This window comes from Pocillopora verrucosa, chromosome 7 (assembly GCF_036669915.1).
Source record: "Pocillopora verrucosa isolate sample1 chromosome 7, ASM3666991v2, whole genome shotgun sequence".
NCBI lineage: Eukaryota > Metazoa > Cnidaria > Anthozoa > Scleractinia > Pocilloporidae > Pocillopora > Pocillopora verrucosa.
Window position 1 is genome coordinate 20091202 of NC_089318.1, and position 13631 is coordinate 20104832.

The 13631-nt window shown below is 39.4% G+C and overlaps 1 long non-coding RNA gene across 3 annotated transcripts; it reads right to left on the reverse strand.

Annotated features, from left to right (window-relative positions):
• Positions 1–7039: 7039 nt before the first annotated feature.
• LOC136282162 (uncharacterized) lies at positions 7040–13561 on the reverse strand. 3 transcript variants are annotated; one of them, XR_010718146.1, is made up of 4 exons: positions 13423–13558; positions 8296–8490; positions 7919–7972; positions 7040–7802 (listed from the first exon to the last, which is right to left on the reverse strand). It is a non-coding gene; the product is annotated as an uncharacterized lncRNA (long non-coding RNA). The 3 variants fall into 3 exon arrangements; XR_010718145.1 differs by having other exon boundaries at positions 7042–7364; positions 8296–8621; positions 13423–13561; XR_010718144.1 differs by having other exon boundaries at positions 7044–7364.
• Positions 13562–13631: the final 70 nt, after the last annotated feature.

The following is a 13631-nucleotide window of genomic DNA, read 5'->3' on the forward strand; positions in this document are numbered from 1 at the left end:
GTGCAGAAGTTCTGCAGATACTGCTCTTTAGTCTCATAGACGTACAGACAAACAGTTGAATATCTGAACACGAGTAAACACTTTGCTAAAATGCTACTCTACAGGAAGTTTAATAATTTAGTAATTATTTATTGACTTATATTGCGCAATTATCAATATAAAATTTTCAATTGCAATTTTAACTTACCAAACAAACAATTCTGACGAGTTTACATCAGGGGTTTCATTTCGTAATGTTAAATATTTTTATCTTTATTTTCCGTGCCCATTATGGATATAAAAACATATATACGTTTGGGTCCCTTTTAAAGTCACGCCATCGGCCGGAAATGACGTGGTGGAGGTGGGACTGTTTTCACAAACAGATTAGGGAAGCAAACCGCAAAATTGCGTATTCTAACATTTTGCTGCTCACCGGAATAACGCGCTTTTTATTTTGTTCCAAAGTGACCCTGGAAAGAGACGTCTGACAGATATTCTAAAAATAGAAAAAAACAACTGAACCGTCATGCTTCATGTGCCAACAAGCTCGTAATTTTTGCTCCGCTTTAGAAACATCAATCAAAGAAAAGATTCAGAAAGGCCTAGTAAATGTATTTCAGATAATCAACTCTTTTATCTCTACGAATTGCTCGAGTTTTTCTATTTTGATTTTAAAAAAATCTTCTCTTGAAGGAAATGGGAATAATAGTAACTCTTGAGATTTCTGAAAATTAGCTAAATTTTAAGTTGCTTAAGGTCAATATTTTGGCCATGACATTAAAAAACAGAAAAAAATTACAATAAGTAGCACTAACTAAATAAAACCTCGGCAATGATTTATTACTTTCTTGGCATTTTATTTATTTTGACACAGCCTTTTTTATTACAAATATGATAATTGGCTATTAAAATTTTCAGCTTTCAAAGTAGAGTATATGACCACAATGTAACCTAGAACTGAAAAAGAAAAAAGTGCTATTGCTTTTAAAAAAAAGTTCCTATTGTCCATCCATACAATGGCATTCGCTTTCCTTCGGTGTAGTCAGCTCATCGTAGGAACCCGATTAATATGCAGAAAGCTATTAAAAAGAAATTAATGTTCAGTTAGCAGTGGATAGCGTTGGAGGTACACTGTGCCTGGCTCCTCAAATTTCGAATACCTTTGCTGTTCACTTCTGAACACGCGTGACTTGCGCTCGAAAATATTGTGTGATCGTTATAGGAATAACGAGTTAAAATCATCTGTTTTCCTCGCTGCTTCACGGCTCGGTAAATGTTCACCACTTACCACCTCCACTTCGGCGAATAATTGTTAAATAGCCAACAATTTATGAAAAAAGCTTGACTCAGTATCTCGTTACTAGTCCAGTGCTCTTCAATTGCCTGTGATGAATTCGAGACGGAAACTTCCGTGATCATGAATATGATGAACACAATATCACATCAGGTCAAAAAAGACAACAAATGACAATGTAGATCTTCAATGATTATAGGCAGTGAAGACAAAAAGAAATAATAATAATTTTGAGTTGTACTAAAACATGCGGGATATTTTGCTTAGTTTGTCACCTAAAACACTCGTCGTGCATTTGCGGCTGTCGCCGTCTCGCTTGCGATCCACTGTATGTTGTATTATTACATGTACCATGTTGTCCTGCACCTCTCTCAGCTTGAGGAAAATAAACTGTAGGTTCCCTCGCTTCTGGTGAAGCTCTCTGATTATCTCTGGCGTACACCACACGTACTCTTTCATTCCGTGAGGGTCGGATGTTTTTTACCATGGTGTAGATCTTGATCACAAAGCAGAAAACAACCACCAATAAAGCGAAGCATGCCGAACTGATGGTCTCGGTAATCATGACTGGGTAAGGTGTTCGAGCTTCGATGATGTTTTCAAAAGCGTCTAAATCAAGATATGGCCAACAAGCAAACTTCTTTGATCTCTAATTGCTCCTTCGCAAACAAAAAATATTAGCTCCACTCGTAAGGCTGATTCAAGTGTGGCAACTGTTCGGTTTGAGGGAGAGGGTTAAAATAAGATGAGCACGTTATTCGACGCCAGGGTTTGTGTTCAAATGCAGAGGCCGTTTTAATGTGCTGTAACATATTCAGGATGACGAAGTCCTATAGACAAGTCGAGCACTTGGGTGAAGTCAAGCATCAGACAAAGATGTACTTTTGTCTTTCCCTGATAACACTTGTTTTCGTTGAGATCACCTTTATCCTGGGAAAGCCCCAGCGCCAAGTTATATCATTCGATTGGCCAAGCACTAATTGACGTCATAAACCACTCACGGATGAATGCTGATAGCGTGCAAGTAGTTCTGCAGATACTCGGCTCTTCGATCCCATAGACATGTAGACTAACAGTTAAATATCTTAACATGAGTCAACACTTTGCTGAAACGCTACTTTGCAGGAAATGAAATAGACCTCGCTCACAGTGGAGTCTCTGCGGCTCAGTGGTAGAGCATCGGAGCGCGGAATCCGAAGGTTTGAGGTTCTATTTCTCATGGGGAATCAGAATTTTTCCTTAGTCCCACGCTCGTGGCAAGACGAAAAAACATATTTCCCTATTTCTTTACCGAGCTCAAAATTTACCATCTCTCTTATTTCTATCCACAAACATTACGCTATCGACATTGCTGATCCTAGCAGTATGCAGGACGCGTGTCATATGAACTTAGTAATAGACCTCGCTCACTGTGGAGTCTTTGTGGCTCAGTGGTAGAGCATTGGAGCGCGGAATCTGAAGGTCTGAGGTTCGATTCCTCAGGGGACTCAGAATTTTCTCAGTCCCACGCTCGTGACAAGACGAAAAAAACATCTTTCTCTAAAAAGAAGTTTGTAGTTTTTAGTAATTATTTAGTAATTATTTATTGACTTATATTGCGCAATTATCGATAAAGAATTTTCAACTGCAATTTTAACTTACCAAACAAACAATTCTGAATAGTTTCTGTCGGTGGTTTCATTTCACAATGTTTGATATATATATATATATATATATATATATATATATATATATTTATTTATTTATTTATCCCTCTTAAAAGTGGTTTTTGTTACCATAGCAAAGCAAAAATCTAAAAATAGGGACAACTAGTGCCTGAAATGATTACTGAAAACTCAAAGCGGGACTTGCTAGTACCTCCTAAATATAAGTGATCGAGTTATATATAGGTCCCCTTTAGTTACTATGGGTCGGTGTGATTGACAACGAGTCTCAAAAAGTTTTCTGAGCATACATATGAGCGAGGGTCTCACTGGGGTTAACAGTCAACCGCCACATGGCCAAAATATTTACCGTCAACCGTAAAAAACGCAATATTTTTACCGTCAGCCGTCATATCTGAGCAAGCCAATGTTAGCCATCAAATGTCTCAGATACCCCTAATTAAGAACGAAACGATTGTCTTAAATAGGGTCAAGTTCTGCTGTTTGTAAATAAAAGTTTTTAATAGATTACGAAAAGAAATTTGTGTGCAAGTCCTTTAACTTCTGGTAGCGGGTAAAACTGGTTAGCGACAGAGCTGACTTCCGCGTGGAAATATTTCCGGTGTTGTGAAACGTTAGTCATTTATTTATAATAGGTGTTATAAATTAATAGTTCATTACGAACGGGTCATTTCGCAAGACCTCGCTGTCGCTGTTACAAATCACTGTATCGAGTGTTGTAAAGGTGATCATTAATATATATCGAACAGAGAAGGAATAACCGATCGAGAGATATAAAGCACGTATTTCGGTCACTAAAGACTAAACAAAACAAGGCATCGACAATTTTAAAAGACATCTGGCCGACTTTCTCGGACTCAGAGAGCAAGCAAGCATTGGATCATTGGACCTAAAACTCTTTACCAGCTGGTCAAGGCACACGGCAAGGCAGAAAACTTCAGCATTCTCACAAAGCGGCAACTTAACCTAAAGTTGCCTTAAATTTTGGCTGGTGAAAACGACAGGGAGCTAAACGGTGAGTATGCTTTTCATTCTCATTTAACAAATAATGTTGTAAATCACAGCAAGAAAACGCTTTAAAAGACTCAAAGTGATGTTGTTATATGCCACGTTGACACAAATGCGGATGTACTATTCGTATTCGTAACTTTACCACAACAATGATAAAATCAAAGTAACTAAGAAAATCCTGGACAAACTTTAAATCCTCAAATCGAGTATCCGTAGAATCCGGAGTACCCCCCGCCACAGAGCATTAGGCCCTTCTTTAGAGCCTGTCTTAAAAGGGGTTTCCAGATAATTTAACACAGCCATTTTATTCATGCGCCATGGAATACCACGTAACCTCTGTCAGCTTTTTTGTGATAGCAATCTTCAATGTACTACTCAACTTCTTATTCCTTTGTAAGTTCACGTGATCCGGTTTCCTGGAATTCTCTGGCCGCAAGAGAAAGTATCCAAGAGAAGTCTCGAGGTGGATTTATACGTTTTAATAAACAAGGTTAAGAGTGCTGACAACACTTCGGTTTACGAAAATTATAGGAGATGTATTTCCGGACACGTTGTTATACTTCTGTAGTCGAAGCTTAGATTACACGATTGCGTAATGTGAGTCCCAGTCCCCGACACCGGAAACCTGTTTCACTGGGGCGAGGAACAGCCTATTGTGATCTCGAAACCTGCACCATCCTCACAAAGTAAAAAGGAGAAGTCTAAGGACGGAGGAGAGAAACACAAAGAGCGAAAACGACGTCACCAAGCCGACGAGGATAGAACCCTGATAACAAAAAAATTAATTCAGGACAAAGTGTTGTCTAACGAAATGAAAGACAGAAAGAGTAACTGCAGTCGCTCAGCATCTAGTGATTGATAAGATACATGTTATAACATTTCATTAAATTATTCAGTGCGTCATACACGAAAGAGTACTTCAAAAATGTCTGAGTTTACAAATTTACAAAAATATTTTCATTACAACAGGAGTCATCATCATGGAAAACGCTCTTCATTTGTTTTAGTTACCATGGCGTTTGCTCGTTTGCTAAACTGCAAATAATACTTTGTTTATTTGCTTCCATGCGGAATACGCGGATAAACATTTACCTTTTCATCCATTTCTAATTTTGTCGCACACAGCCCTCGATATGCCCGGAGCATTGTCAGCAGAAAACGAGATCGACTTTAAATGTGGTCTTTGCAACAAAAAATGCCGCGTACTGCAGGATCGCGCCGCTACAAGGAAAATAGCTTACTTTAAGTCGAGTAAGTGAACATTATTTATGTAAGAACGGTCTGAAAGGTTAACAAGATTATTGCCTGAGGTAAGGACAACACCTAGTAGCTTAAACTTACTTGGGTAGCTCGCCTCCAATAAATGGAAAAGTTGGAAGGATATTGCAAGGACGGCACTATTTCAAGCCAATATAATAGAGACCCTACTAGAAGATTATTTTTACTAATTCGTTTCTGGGCCTGGATATGGGTCGGAGTTACTATCCATCCTGTACGTTGGGTTTTGTATGTGCCTTAATTACGGTCTCTTACACCGCGCGACTTCCTACTACATGTCTGGTTTAAGACGGTCTTCCTTTGAGTAACAAGTGGCTTTGATTTGTTACAGTATAGTACCATCGTTTTCATTAGTTTCAGTATGAAGGGCTATAAAAGTCATTACAATGTTTATCCATCGTAATCAGATAAATGTCGCATTTCTGCAGGCCATTTCAATAGATGCGAACAGAAAAAAAAAAGACCAAAGCACTAGAATTTTCAACTTCTCGAACACTGGATAAATACTTAAGGAAAGCCGGATCAAGCGTGAGTGAACCAGCAATAAGGGAGACGCAATAGTCCCAGACAAGTAAATGTTTGTTTCAAAGCGACTTTTTTTGCAATCGCACGTTTGTCCTTTAGCAGTACCTGTTAAATGGTCTACGACTCATGTAACTGAATCCTATTGGTTTTCCGTGTTGTAATGACGACACTTTCATCCTGATTAGCCATATCGAGAGGGACTTGTTACTCTATATAATGATTGCTAATCAGATAGATGTCAAAGATGAAAACATTATTTCCTGGTGTGATATAAATAAATATTTGTTTTGAACTATCAAAATTAGAAACGTTTGAGTATCTGGCTATGTCGCCGGAGTTCCAATTCTATCTGTCTTCTCAATCGAATATACTTTTAAACGAACGTTTTTTTAAAAAAACGTCAAAGTATGTCTGTGAGAGGGCCTCAATAGTCGTGGAGCGACTGGAAAACTTTCTGCCATTGTCCATGACAAGTGTGGTTATTTTTGGGGTAGTGAAGAAGAAGTTATCCACGGAACAATAAACACTGGTTCCCTAACGGTATCCGACTACGGAGACTCTTCTGATGGTGACTCCGCAGTCAGTGAAAGGACGCATTCGTAACTGGAAATAGGAAGCTGAGTAAAATGTCTAAGAAGCAATGAAGATACTGGCACTGAGGATGACGTGGAAGAAAACATTAACATCATAAACCCAAAATTTGTCAAGCATATCGATTGGTCCACTATCCTAACTACTGTAGTAGAAAACTGTCACAGATGTGTAGATGTGTCACATTTCAAACATGAGACATTTAGTGTACTTCAGTATGCTATGGACTTCGGAACTATCTCAAAGAAGTCCCTTAAACGGATTGCAAAGTGGAAAGCCACCTATTTTACATAACCTGCGTCTTACTACCCTGTTCCTCGAACTAGTATGTCATTCAGTGCCGCTAAATTTATGATCTCTTTGACAGCAGAGACTATTCCAAAAGAGGCGGAAATCGTGAAAGAATGGGCAGAACATTACAGAACAGTGAAGAAGAGAACCGCTCGAAGCGAGACGACGAAAGACAAAGCAGGCGCTCTTCCACCAGTTGTGTGCGAGAAGGCAAAATCTGGAACTTGGATCGGGGTTTCCTTTCCAGATAGCCGCGTGGAAAGTTTAACCACTTCTGTGTCTCATGAGTTAGTACTTCGATCTACACTTCCCCCTCCCCCCCCCCCCCCCGCCTTAATCTGCAAATTGTTCTTCATTTTCACGCATAAAGCCAAGATCAAGTGCCCAAGGAACAAGTATGGTGTCGTAGTTTCATTAAATTCGATCCTGTGGGTGAGGTCGCGCGTCCGACCGCAAATTACATTATCTCGAGCGGAAAACACAAATAAACCAAAGCAGTTTGTTATTGTTTTTTGGGCCATCTAGTTTTATTTGTACAAAGAATTTTTCTCAAATCGGCCGTTTTAAACACAGTTTCAAGCGTAAAGTATATGCATGAACATTAAGTATAAAGTATAAGCCTTTTTTCATATTAAAAAAATATATCACTGTTGTCCATGGACACAATGTTTTTCTCTTTCCCTGGAGAAACCCAGTTCACCACAGGAACGCGGAAAATTTGTAGAAATCTGTTGAAAATAATGAATGTCCCGTTAGCGAAAGAAGACATGCAGTAAATGTAACTTAACAGCATTTTGTTTTAACTGGACCAAAAAAATTTACAGATATCTCATCGTGTTTTGATGCAGCGATACACTCGTGCGTTTTTGGAAAGTTGACCATACGAAGAAGCGAAATGAAAACTTTGAAGTGACTCAGCCAAAAACGAAAAACAGTACACCTACTTTGGATGGAAAGAGGTACACAATTGTGCGTAAATCCTACCGTTCAGAAAGAACACCGAGGGGTTCCAGGAACTATTTGTAGTGTCTATTCAGAGCACACAAAATGAAAATGTACCTGTATATACTTCGAGTGGTTTTGGTGTGGTGTAAGACTGCATAGAGATGTAGTAAAGACACAATACTACCGCCTGGCTGGTAATATTTTCCGAGTCATCTAGAATCCTATCGGCCGAAGTGATAACAGAAAGGAGCTTTGATTTTGAGGATCTTCCGAATTAATGGCACAATGTAACAAAGCATGTAATCTCAAGGCTATGATATCTTAGAGACCTTTTTACCTTAGTAAGCCTACTCAGGCAAGTCCACGGCGTCTTCAGTAGTAAACTGTAGCTCTGAATATGGTGAAATTTATGAACGTTAAGGAAACAGTAATAAAAGAATTTTCTTATCAACATCTTGATTTCAAGTACCCTCCAAGCCGTATTCTTATTGAACATGTACGGTACATAGAAAGTGTATGTATGTCTTTTTGCGAATTTTCGCTGGATTGCTGGCACGAGTTGTTATTTTGGCTCCCAACCTCCGCCAGAAGGAAATCTCGGCTTTCGTGAAAAGCCAAGAAAGAAAACAAAACACAAAATAGTTCGAGGAAGCGAAGAAAAAAAGAAAAACTTAACTTTCAAGTTTCGTATAAGACAAAGTAAATTTTTCTTACGTTGCCTCCTAAAACGTTCGTCATGCATTTGTGGCTGTCGTCGTATCGCTTGTAATCCGCCGTAGGTTGTATTGTTACATGTACAATGTTGTCTTGCGCTTTCCTCTACTCGAGGAAAAGGAAGTGTGGGTTCCCCCTCTACTGGTAAGGCTCTCTGATTTTCTCTGGCGTACTCCACACGAGCTCTTTCATTCCCTGATGGTCGGATGATTTTTACCATGTTGTAGAGTATGATCATACAGCAGATAACAACAACCAATAGGACGACGCAAGCAAAACAGAGCATTTCGGTGATCATGACTGGGGAATAAGCTCCAGCTTCGATACTATTACAGGCGTCCAAATAGAAATAGGGCAACATGCAAGCAGGTTTGGTCAGTAATTGCTCTTCTGCGAAATAAGGATTTACTGTAGTCTAGCTGAACTTATGAATTCTTGGTTTGCACGCGACGTGACGTCCGGATTTTACAATTTTTACCGGCCATGTTTGTGTACAGGAAGCAGGTTCGTCAGCAATTGCTCCTCTGTGAAATAAGGATTTATTCTAGTCTAGCTGAACTTAGGAATTCTTGGTTTGCATGCGACGTCACGTCCGGATTTCACAATTTTTAAATTTTTATCCGCCATCTTTGTGTACGGGAGGCTCATTATCATATGTCAAATCACACACGTGTGTCAGTATTTTGGATTAACTAGTGCTATGTCAAGCGTTATCGTGAGTGGTTCTGGGGAGGTGTGGTAAATGTATTTCAACCCTTTTATCTCAGGGTTTTTTATTTTTAATTTTAAAACAAATATTTTCTTGAACGGATTCGGGATGTCGCGAGATTTTTTCTATCGATTTTATTAAGGTTTAGCGTTTCCTGAAATACTAGAGCCCTACGTGACAGACATGGGCAAAATAAACAATTCAACGCAACACGTTTGCCTTAGCGCCCTGCAGATTAGATTGCGAGATCTTCATTCTTCGAAGTACGTTCTGCCGCGCCTGTTCAGTTGTGGTTTTCCTGATAAGGCTTGTTTTCAGTTTAAATTACCTTTGTTTTGGAAAAGACCCAGCGGGAGTTATATATCGTTCGATTTGCCAAGATGAATAGATCGTTTTCACGTGACGTCACATCATTTCCGGTCGGCCATATTGGTGTACCACTTTCGATTGCGTAATCCCCGTAATTTTTCCACAACGATCATTCCCACAAGTAAAATGGATTCAAAAGAGAAAGAAAAAGAGTCCCAGAACAAAAGCGGGGTCGACTATTCTTTTCCGATATTCGAATACGCGAAGCAGCTGGATTTTCCAGTCAGAGATCGATATTTACAGAAAATAGCGGCTTACTCGGTTGCAACTGTACAACTGTGGTTCATGAAAATGAAGAACAGCTAGAGTCTTTTGTCTCTGCGATCACACTCTATGTCACAAAGAATGTATTGCTAGTTTATCATAATGCTTTAAAGGACCCCAGTCAGCCAATCAGGGAGAGATTACTGAGAAACTACTAAAGGCAGTTAAACAGACTTTCAGTATTTTGCTCCACTATACGATGCCCATTATGTCGAGAGCATTGAAGTGGGGGGGGGGGGGGGGGCTGACTAGGCTCCTTTAACTTTTCGCTGCCATTTCAGTCAAGTGGTACAATGCCTGGGCACAAATTAACAAGAGCTGCCGATACATTAATAATCCTGTCAATCACTGGTGTTGCTTCTTCCTGAGAGCCACCAGGGTTGGAAATTAAGAAATCAATTGGCAGAATTCCAGACAATATCGAGTACTTTCGGCGAAGGAGGCCAATAACCCTTTCGACATGAATGCGAACATTTGCGATCCCCCTAGTTTTTTCAACATCCACAGGGTCAAGCTGGTCTTTTCCCTTTGTGAAAGCAGGGATGGCTAGTTGTGCTTGCCGAAACATAACACTCTCTGCGATGGCCGCTCCTTTTTCCTTTCACCATAGGTAAATGTAATTTGATTTATTCTGAACGTGTAAAAGTATTTTTCGTTCATATTTGTCGCGTATTCTATGGTTCTCAAGGACAAACGCGATCACTGTTTTTTTTGTATGTAATTTGAAACCGGATTTCAAGAAGGTCAAATTTCAAAGATTTGGATGGCTGCTTTGATCCTTCTTTAACAGCTCTGACCAAACGCTCTCAAACGCTCTCCAACGGTACATGTGTTTCTCGCATTTTAAGTGCGGGTGTTTGAGACCGGTTAAGGCCGAGAAAAGGCTTATTGTTGCGTTACACAGCGTTACTATTATGTACTTTCCTAAGTAAGAGGAAATTAACTTATCGAGAGTGTTGTATGGTAAATCTACTATCTTCATCATTGGATGAAGGACAGTTGAATTTGAGCTATGAACGGAATCACTTGACCAACGGATAACTCTACAACGCGCATGGCGACACACCGTGTAAGCCGGAAAGCAAAAGGTAGTCAATCGTTAAAAGGTGTTGATAGCTTGAGCGACTCCTGCCATTCGCTTGCTCTTTGAAATCTTCTAACCTGAAAGCCTAGCTGTTATTAGGATGTCTTTTAATGACTTCCGTTTCCGATGTGATATTAAGGGTTAGTTATTTTAAATTTTTATCCGCCATCTTTGTGTACGGGAGGCTCATTATCATATGTCAAATCACCCACGTGTGTCAGTATTTTGGATTAACTAGTGCTATGGAGTGCCGCTGCGGTTTGTCCAAACCTTATTCTTAGTATTCTCTATTCCTTAAGCATATTTGAAACTCTGTACCTTTTTTAATAAACGTTGAGCGCGACGAATTTGGTATTAGGAGGCGGAAGGCTTCTCCTTTCGCGAATCCCGTGTCCACGCCTTTAAGTGTATGACATGGAAAACAGTTCGTGTATTAGAAGGTCGCTGCCTCTTGGGAATGCGTTTGCATGTCAAGGGACGATTCCCTGTTAAATAACTCGCGAATTTGATATTATTCACACAGCCATCGGCTGTGTGTGTAACTGCTGTCAAATAAATAGATTCTCGGGCAAGACTGCAGTTTCGATTCTTTCTGAATCTCTTCGATTGCCTCCTAACAACAAATATGTCAAGGAGGAATAACAGGAGTCGCACAGGCCCGCAAACACTTTTTAACTTTCCAAGGAGCGGCAACAGACAGTGAATTTCCATTAAATTCCACGTTTATTCACGCTATCTTACTGCTACCAGAGATGTTCACTCGACCACGACAGGATGCAAATGACTTATTTTTCGTTTTACGACCATGATGCAACGCAATCAGAGTGCGCACACCGCCTGATTGCAGATATTCTCAAGATAGAGAAATCAACTGACTACGTCATGCGTAATGTGCCAATCACAAGTTCGCAATTTTTGCTTCGCTATGGAAACTTCGACATCTTACTTCTTCGACCGAGCAGAGTCATTTTGTTTTTTACCATTAGTTAAAATCTTGAACTTCGGTCTCCAAAATGAATTACAGAACACCCGAGGACGCCAGAGTAAAAACTCGCTCAGCCATTTTCAGTCAACTTGAAGCAAAAATTTACGAGACATTTTCTTTGATATTTTTTGTAATCTTTCAGTTCATAGATGAAAAATAGGACCCCCAAAATAAATTTTAAAGGAAGCACGATGACCTCACCTGCATCGTTCACGAAGTGCAGGAATTTAAGGAATTTAATAAACAATGAAGGAAGATAATCGTCATAATTGTTCATGTTGCGTGGGTGTTTTTACTGCTACAAGGAGCGTTTCAGCGTAATAGTAGTTCACTTATGCTTTGCTGAATGCAAAGGTCATTCAAGGGTACACGTGTTTATTTTAATTTTAGCGGCGGGCTACTATGAAATCTGCTTGAGTCACAACCGAACAAACTTTGTTTGTGCCAGTTTTTCACTTTCTCCTGGTATCATTTGGTGCCAAAGATCATCAGTCTTAGAGGTTACAATTCAAGGAGAACACCTAGTTCGGCTGAAACTTTCGTATGGATTCGCCTCCGCCTCTTTGTGTGAGATTTTAAGCTAAATTTTAAATTCCATTGATTGTGATATTGCATTCCATTAATCAAGCAGCCCAAGTCAAGTTCGCTAACATAGGTGTCCTGCACTAGAGATGGACTTCTTTGCGTCATAGAGGCTTGTACTAAGCGACAGGTAACTTTACATTCAAGTTCTTTCGATTTTCGAAATTTCTATAATTCTATCGATATGCTCAGAACGTAAACAAAACTGATCGCTGATTAGGACTTTTATTTTAATAAAACCATTTATAGCATGTTGGGTTCACTAGTTACACAGGCGAGCGCCACGAAATTTAAGTCACTTATCAACCAATACCCTTTCGAACAATCATTACAAGTGTACCACTGAGTGAGTTTACTTCGCTGACGCTCAAGCTGTTGTGAGATCGTTATAATTAAGTGGATGTAAATCAATGGATTAAGCATGTACATGATGAAGAGAAATAAACCGGAATCAAACAGACGTAAAATGAAACATTTATATATCTTAACACAAATTCGACATTCCTAAAATGCACGAGGTATCGAGGCCAAAGTAAGTCAGTAATAGTAAATCGAACCTTTTTCTGACCTTTCCCGGCTCTAATTTACGGTGTTCTGACAGATATTTGATAAAAAACGCGGCGCCGTGAGAGAAGAGGATGATCGTAATGGAGAACTATAATTGCATAAGCACATTTTTGCCTGGCACTAGTATGGTTTCTGTAACAGAATTATCTACATAGTCATGCGCGTCATACAACAAAACTTTGAGGATCAACTCGTCGTCTCCGACCAATATAAAAGGTTAACATTGTGACTTTAGTGGAGTCACAGGATAGCGAATGACCAGGAGCATAAAACGAACGCACAAACAACAGACGTATAACAAAGTTTTCCAACCAACTTACAAATTTATTCTTACGATAATCGACGGTAGCAAAGATACGTAGCGATGGCTTTAAAGCACAACAATAGCGTGATACAATTTGATGTGATGTGGTTCGAACTAAAAGGAAATTAAAAATAAACCTATGTAACTTACATTGTACCGTATATCGATTGTGCATAACGACAATGAAATCAACTAAGCCTTTATCTAATAGAAACCGGAGTAACGAAATCATGCGACAATTATAACAAGTAAAAAAGACTTACTTTGGTTTAGCTCCTAGCTTGATAGCATATAACCCAATGATAGCGACAATAGCGAGATAGCTTGCTCTTAAATAGCGAAGATGTAAACTCGTTGTACAACGATAGCATGTGTCTTTCGCAAGAAACCCGTAACCTGATAAGTACACGTGTAATATAATAGCTACGGCTACTGGAAAACGTGATCAAATGTTAACACTACAACTTTACGT